General features: G+C 41.1%; 1 pseudogene; it reads right to left on the bottom strand.

Annotated features, from left to right (window-relative positions):
- Positions 1-2,518: 2,518 nt before the first annotated feature.
- Positions 2,519-3,273, bottom strand: LOC112606726 (annotated as a pseudogene).
- Between the last annotated feature and the right edge of the window lie 3,511 nt (positions 3,274-6,784).

Here is a 6,784-nt window from a genome sequence, read left to right as displayed (position 1 = left end):
AGAAATAAAATCCTTTACAGACAAGCAAATGCTGAGAGATTTTGTCACCACCAGGCCTGCCCTACAAGAGCTCCTGAAGGAAGCACTAAACATGGAAAGAAACAACCGGTACCAGCCACTGCAAAAACATGCCAAACTGTAAAGACCATCGATACTAGGAAGAAACTATATCAACTAATGGGCAAAATAACCAGCTTACATCATAACGGCAGAATCAAATTCACATATAGCAATATTAACCTTAAATGTAAATGGGTTAAATGCTCCAGTTAAAAGACACAGATTGGCAAACTGGATAAAGAGTCAAGACCATCAGGGTGCTTTATTCAGCAGACCCATCTCATGTGCAGATACACGCATAGACTCAAAGGGATGAAGGAAGATCTACCAAGCAAATGGAAAGCAAAAAAAAAAAAAAAAAAGCAGGGGTTGCAATTCTAGTCTCTGATAAAACAGACTTTACACCAACAAAGATCAAAAGAGACAAAGAAGGCCATTACATAATGGTAAAAAGATCAATTCAACAAGAAGAGCTAACTATCCTAAATATATATGCACCCAATACAGGAGCACCCAGATTCATAAAGCAAGTCCTTGGAGACCTACAAAGAGACTTAGACTCCCCCACAATAATAATGGGAGACTTTAACAACCCACTGTCAACATCAGACAGATCAACAAGACAGAAGGTTAACAAGGATATCCAGGACTTGAACTCAGCTCTGCACCAAGCGGACGTAATAGACATCTACAGAACTCTCCACCCCAAATCAACAGAATATACATTCTTCTCAGCACCACATCACGCTTATTCCAAAATTGACCACATAATTGGAAGTAAAGCACTCCTCAGCAAATGTAAAATAACAGAAATCACAAGAAACAGTCTCTCAGACCACAGTGCAATCAAATTAGAACTCACATGAAAAAATGCTTACCATCACTGGTCATCAGAGAAATGCAAATCAAAACCACAGTCAGATACCATCTCATGCCAATTAGAATGGCGATCATTAAAAAGTCAGGAAATGACAGATACTGGAGAGGATGTGGACAAATAGGAACGCTTCTATACTGTTGGTGGGAGTGTCAATTAGTTGAACCACTGTGGAAGATAGTGTGGCAATTCCTCAAGGATCTAGAACTAGAAATACCATTTGACCCAGTGATCCCATTACTAGGTATATAACGAAAGGATTATAAATCATGCTACTATAAAGACACACGCACACGTATGTTTATTTCGGCACTATTCACAATAGGAAAGACTTGGAACCATCCCAAATGTCCATCAATGATAGACTGCATTAAGAAAATGTGGCACATATATACCATGGAATACTATGCAGCCATAAAAAAGGATGAGTTCATGTCCTTTGTAGGGACATGGATGAAGCTGGAAACCATCATTCTCAGCAAACTACCACAAAGACAGAAAACCAAACACCAGATGTTCTCATTCATAGGCAAGAATTGAACAGTGAGAACACTTAGACACAGGGTGGGGAACATCACACACTGGGGTCTGTCAGGGGGTTGGGGGCTGGGGGAGGGATAGCATTAGGAGAAATACCTAATGTAAATGATGAGTTGATGGGTGCAGCATACCAACATGGCATACATATACCTATAATAAAGTATAATAAAAAGTATAATAATTTTTTAAAAAGCATCTGACCATTTTAACTTTTGAGGTAAATGGAAATTAAGTGACTTACTTTTTTTTTTTTTTTTTTGGCAGAGTCTTGCTCTGTCGCCAGACTGGAGTGCAGTGGCATGATCTTGCTCACTGCAACCTCTGCCTCCTGGGTTCGAGCAATTCTCCTGCCTCAGCCTTGCATGTAGCTGGGATTACAGTTGTCCGCCACCACGCCCGGCTACGTTTTGTATTTTTAGTAGAGACAGGGTTTCACCATGTTGGCCAGGCTGGTCTTGAACTCCTGACCTCAGGTGATCCACCCGCCTTGGCCTCCCAAAGTGCTGGGATTACAGGTGTGAGCCACCGCGCCCGGCCACTATTCGTATAGATAGGAATGAATTTAATTCCCTCCTCCTCTGTGAGAGCTATCTTTTTGAAAAAAAAGTAGTTTATTGTCTTTACTGGTTATAAAATTAACACATACACAATCGTAAGATTAGAAAATATGGACAATTAGGATAATGAGTATGATAGCTAATAGTTTTTTAGTATCCATGATGTGTTCAGCACTCTTTTAAATGCTTTACATATAGAAATATGTTGAATTTCTCATGTTACCCATGAGGTAGGAAATATTATTGCCACCATTTTGCTGATGATGAAACTGAGAGGTATGGAAGGGCTAAGTTTTTTTCTCAAGGTTACACAACCAGATAATAAGGATCACAAATAATCACATTATCTAGAGACAATCATCATTTCAGTGAATATCTGCCATGCTTTTCTGTATCATATCTTTATTTAAATGAGACATTAAATGACAATTTTGTAACCTGCATTTTTTTTAGTCTGTCTTATTTATTTGTTACTCAAAAAATCTTATTTTTGACTAGATTCAGACTTGGAAGTAGAAGCTCGCAGAGAGGACAGTCTGCGTCTCTTGTCAATCTGTTCTTGGTGCTTCTCTTTAGCTTCCTTCATTCTCTTGGCCAAAAGTTTAGCATATTCTGTAGCCACTTCCTTATTTTTCTTAATTCTGTGTTTCTTCAGAGCAATACGCCACCGTTTGTGCCGCAGTACACGTGGAGTAAGTAACAAGATACTGAATCTTGGGTGATTTGGTCCTAGGTTTCTTACCTTCTTTGTTTAACAGCTTTCTTACAACACACTGGTGGACATCATCATATTTAGAGAGACTGAAAAGTTTGCAGATTCAGCTAGCTCTTTCGGGCCCGAGGCAACAAGGCACCATACTATCAGTCAGTCCAGGAATATCCTTCTCTCCTTTTTTTTACAATAACCAAGTAGAGAATGCTCAGATTGGAATCCACAATGCAACCACAAGCAGATTTTCACTTTCTTTTTCCAGTTCTCCTTGGTCTGTAACATGAATGCCTTTTATTCAGTAGCAGGTGGACATGGCCATTGGTCAAGACACCCTGATTCATAGGGAAACCTTGTTTGTTGTTCCCACCGCTGATTCAGACCACATAACCCTTCCAGTCTTTACCCAGAGCATCAGCAGCAACTTCTGTGGCCACACGCTTCTCATAAAAAGTATGAAGTTTGTGTCCATTGTCCACTTCAATGAGTTTCTGGCAGCCAGTGGCTGGGAAGGAGATGTTCGGCTTCATCTTGAAGCAGCTGATTGCTTTCAGGGCACCATGAAAAAGAGCTGTAGCCTGCATTTTTAACTTAATAATATTACATCAGCTGGACATGGTAGCATATGCCTATAGTCTCAGCTACTCAGGAGACTGAGGCGGGAGGATTGCTTGAGCCTAGGAGTTTGAGACCAGACTGGGCAATATAGTGAGACCCTGTCACTGAACAATTTTTGTAATTATCAGGGCATGGTGGAGGATGCCTGTAGTCCCAGCTACTCGGGAGGCTGAGGTGGGGGGATTGCTTGAGCCCAGGAGTTAAAGGTTGTAGTGAGCTGTGATCACACCACTGTGCTCCAGCCTGGGCAACAGAGCAATATCGCATCTCTATTTAAAATAATAACAACAATAATATTGCATGGATAGCTTTCCATGGCAATAAACACAATCTTCACCATCATTTTTATGGCCACAGTGTTCCACTATATGAAGTTATGTAGTATAGCCATGATATAGTACTTTAAACAATGTTGAGATGAACATCTTATCCATTCATTTTTTGTTCACCTGTCTGATATTTTATCTTGGTACAAATTTTGAGAAGCATTGTCACTAAATCCAAGAGAATACATCAGTTTATTTTATATACTTGAGTCTAGAGATAACTGTATTTTTTATGCATTATTTTCAAAACTTTTCTAGATTGAATATTAACAATAAAATGGGTAATTAGGTGCCTTCCCATTAGAGAGGAAACAGATTGTTGTATGTTATTTTTTCACATCAAACTACTATCAGTAAATTTGGCAAAAATAAACGGATGAATATATTTCCTCATGAGCTCACTGGGCTTCTTCTCATAGTCTGTCACACTGAAAACATTTAATGGAGTTGTTAGCACCTTCTAGTGGTAAGAAAGCAAAATCTGACAGTGATGGCTCAGGTTTGTATGGGTTGTTTTAAAGTAAAAAAATCCAAACAGGAACAGAAAACCAAACACCACATGTTCTCACTCATAAGTGGGAGCTGAAAAATGAGAACACATGGACACAGGGAGGGGAACGTCATACACCGGGGCCCGTCGGGGGGTGGGGGACGAGGGGAGGGAGAGCGTTAGGACAAATACCTAATGCATGTGGGGTTTAAAACCTAGATGATCGGTGCAGCAAACCACCATGGCACATGTATACCTATGTAACAAACCTGCACATTCTGCACGTGTATCCCAGAACTTGAAGTAAAATTTTAAAAAATAAAATTAAAAGAAGAATGCAAAAAATAAAAATAAAAAAACATAATCTATAGCTTCATGGTATTTTTACTTTTTACTTTTCTTTCGTTTTGTTAATATGACTGCAAAGACTAGGAAAGTCCAAAAAATAAATCAGATATTTTGATGTTAATATGAACATAATTTCATCTTAAGTATGAAACCATGTATTGTAGTTCAGCTCTAAAGGTCAAGATATTTCAGGGAATGTTAGGTGTTTTTTTTAAAAAAGGTCAACTTTTCCCACTGTCTCAGACTTGTAAACACCTACTTAAACTGTAATTGTCTTTGTGGTTAATTACTTTTTTTTTTGGAGACAGAGTTTCACTCTGTCACCCAGACTGGAGTGCAGTGGCCCGATCTCGGCTCACTGCAACATCCACCTCCCAGCAACCTACACCTCCCGGTTTCAAGCAATTCTCCTGCCTCAGCCTCCCAAGTAGCTGGGATTACAGGTGCCCACCATGCCCAGCTAATGTTTATGGTTTTAGTAGATATGGGGTTTCACCACGTTGGCCACTGGTCTCAAACTCCTGAACTCAGATGATCCACCCACCTTGGCCTCCCAAAGTGCTGGGATTACAGGTGTGAGACACTGTGTCCTCCCAAAGTGCTGGGATTACAGGCGTGAGCCACCGCACCTGGCCTGTGGTCAATTACTTTTTATTTAACCTCCAACTCAGCATAATACCACTGACTCATATTTACCTAGAAATGCTAACAGGATAGTATTGTGCTAAATCACATTCATCTGGCAACAAGAATAGATGTGACATTGTACATTTAGTAACAAAAGAAAGAAAATGCGGCCCTATTCAGACGAGAAAGTACTGAAGAAGAATTATCCTCCTATTTTTTCCAATTGCATTCCCTGCACTGAAAGGTACAGCAGATCTCTGTCCTCATCTTATGGTGAGAAAATTTAAAACGCCACTATGAAGATCATCTATTTGACATGATTCAGAACTGTGAACATCATTAATTTGGCTCTTCCCTTATATGACAAGTCTTCCTAAGTTTTTCTTAGTTTCTTAGGACTTCAAGAATGTCCTAAGAGTGTTTCATAGTTCTGAGACTTAGACCTAAGACTATAATAGGGTTATGACCAAGAGGGGATTTGAGTATAAGATCAGTTGTAACTCCTAGCTGTGTCCTTTTGTTTCCAGAATATTCCTCCCCATCAGAAGCTCAGGTAGCCTGAGCTTCTGTTGGCACCACAGAAGCTGCTGTTGGCACCACACCTTCTGTAAAAATAACAAGGTGGCATGCTGAGGAGGCAGTGAGATACCACAGGACACATGAGAAATTCATCCACGTTGGGCTCAAAATAAGCCCTTCCTGGCCGGGCACGGTGGCTCACACCTGTAATCCCAGCACTTTGGGAGGACATAGTATCTCACACCTGTAATCCCAGCACTTTGGAAGGCCGAGGCGGGGTTGATCACCTGAGGTCAGGAGTTTAAGACCAGCCTGGCCAACATGACAAAACCCCATCTCTACTGAAAAAATACAAAAATTAGCCAGGTGTGGTGGGTGCCTGTAATCCCAGCCACTCATGAGGCTGAAGCAGGAGAATCGCTTGAACCTGGGAGACGGAGGTTACAGTGAGCTGAGATCATGCCACTGCGCTCCAGCCTGGGTGACAGAGTGAGACTCCATCTCAAAAAAAATAAAATTTAAATTTAAATTTAAATTAAAAAAAACAAACAAAAAAACCCTTCCTAGCAGAGAAGATGGTAGCAGCATTTACTGGAGAAAATTGGACAATCTACTCCTTCCTTTCTGAAAGCAACTTTTTAGAGGGTGGACAGTTGTTGCTGCACAGAGGTTGCTCATCCTTATTACTGCTGCTGTGTACCTTTCTCTGTGTTCTGGAACTCTTCACTCAACAGTCTTTACCTGAGGCCCTATTCTTGGGGCTGGGGATGCCATGAACAAGACAGGCAAAGTCCTGCCCTCGGTAAGCAGACATTGTAGCTGGGGAGACAGTGCACAAGTGAATAGTGGATATGATCCAAAAGAAAAGACAGTGGGATAGGAAGGAGATAGCAGTGATGATTCTAGAGAGATGCTCAGGAAAGCCCTTCTAGGGAGATTTCATATTTGAGCTGAGATCTGAAATAAGTGAGCCATGTGGGAAGGTCTAGGGGCGGAGAGAACAGCAAGTGTGGAGCCCTGAAGGGGACTGAGCCTAGTGCTTGTGAGGAACAAGAGGACTGCCAGGGTAGCCAGGGGGAGTACAGGAGGTGGGTGGGCAGGCGAGCAAGAAAG

Source organism: Theropithecus gelada, chromosome 14 (genome assembly GCF_003255815.1).
Source record: "Theropithecus gelada isolate Dixy chromosome 14, Tgel_1.0, whole genome shotgun sequence".
In the NCBI taxonomy this organism is placed as follows: Eukaryota; Metazoa; Chordata; class Mammalia; order Primates; family Cercopithecidae; genus Theropithecus; species Theropithecus gelada.
Note: the sequence above shows the minus strand (reverse complement) of the source record. Positions and strands in the feature narration are given on the sequence as shown.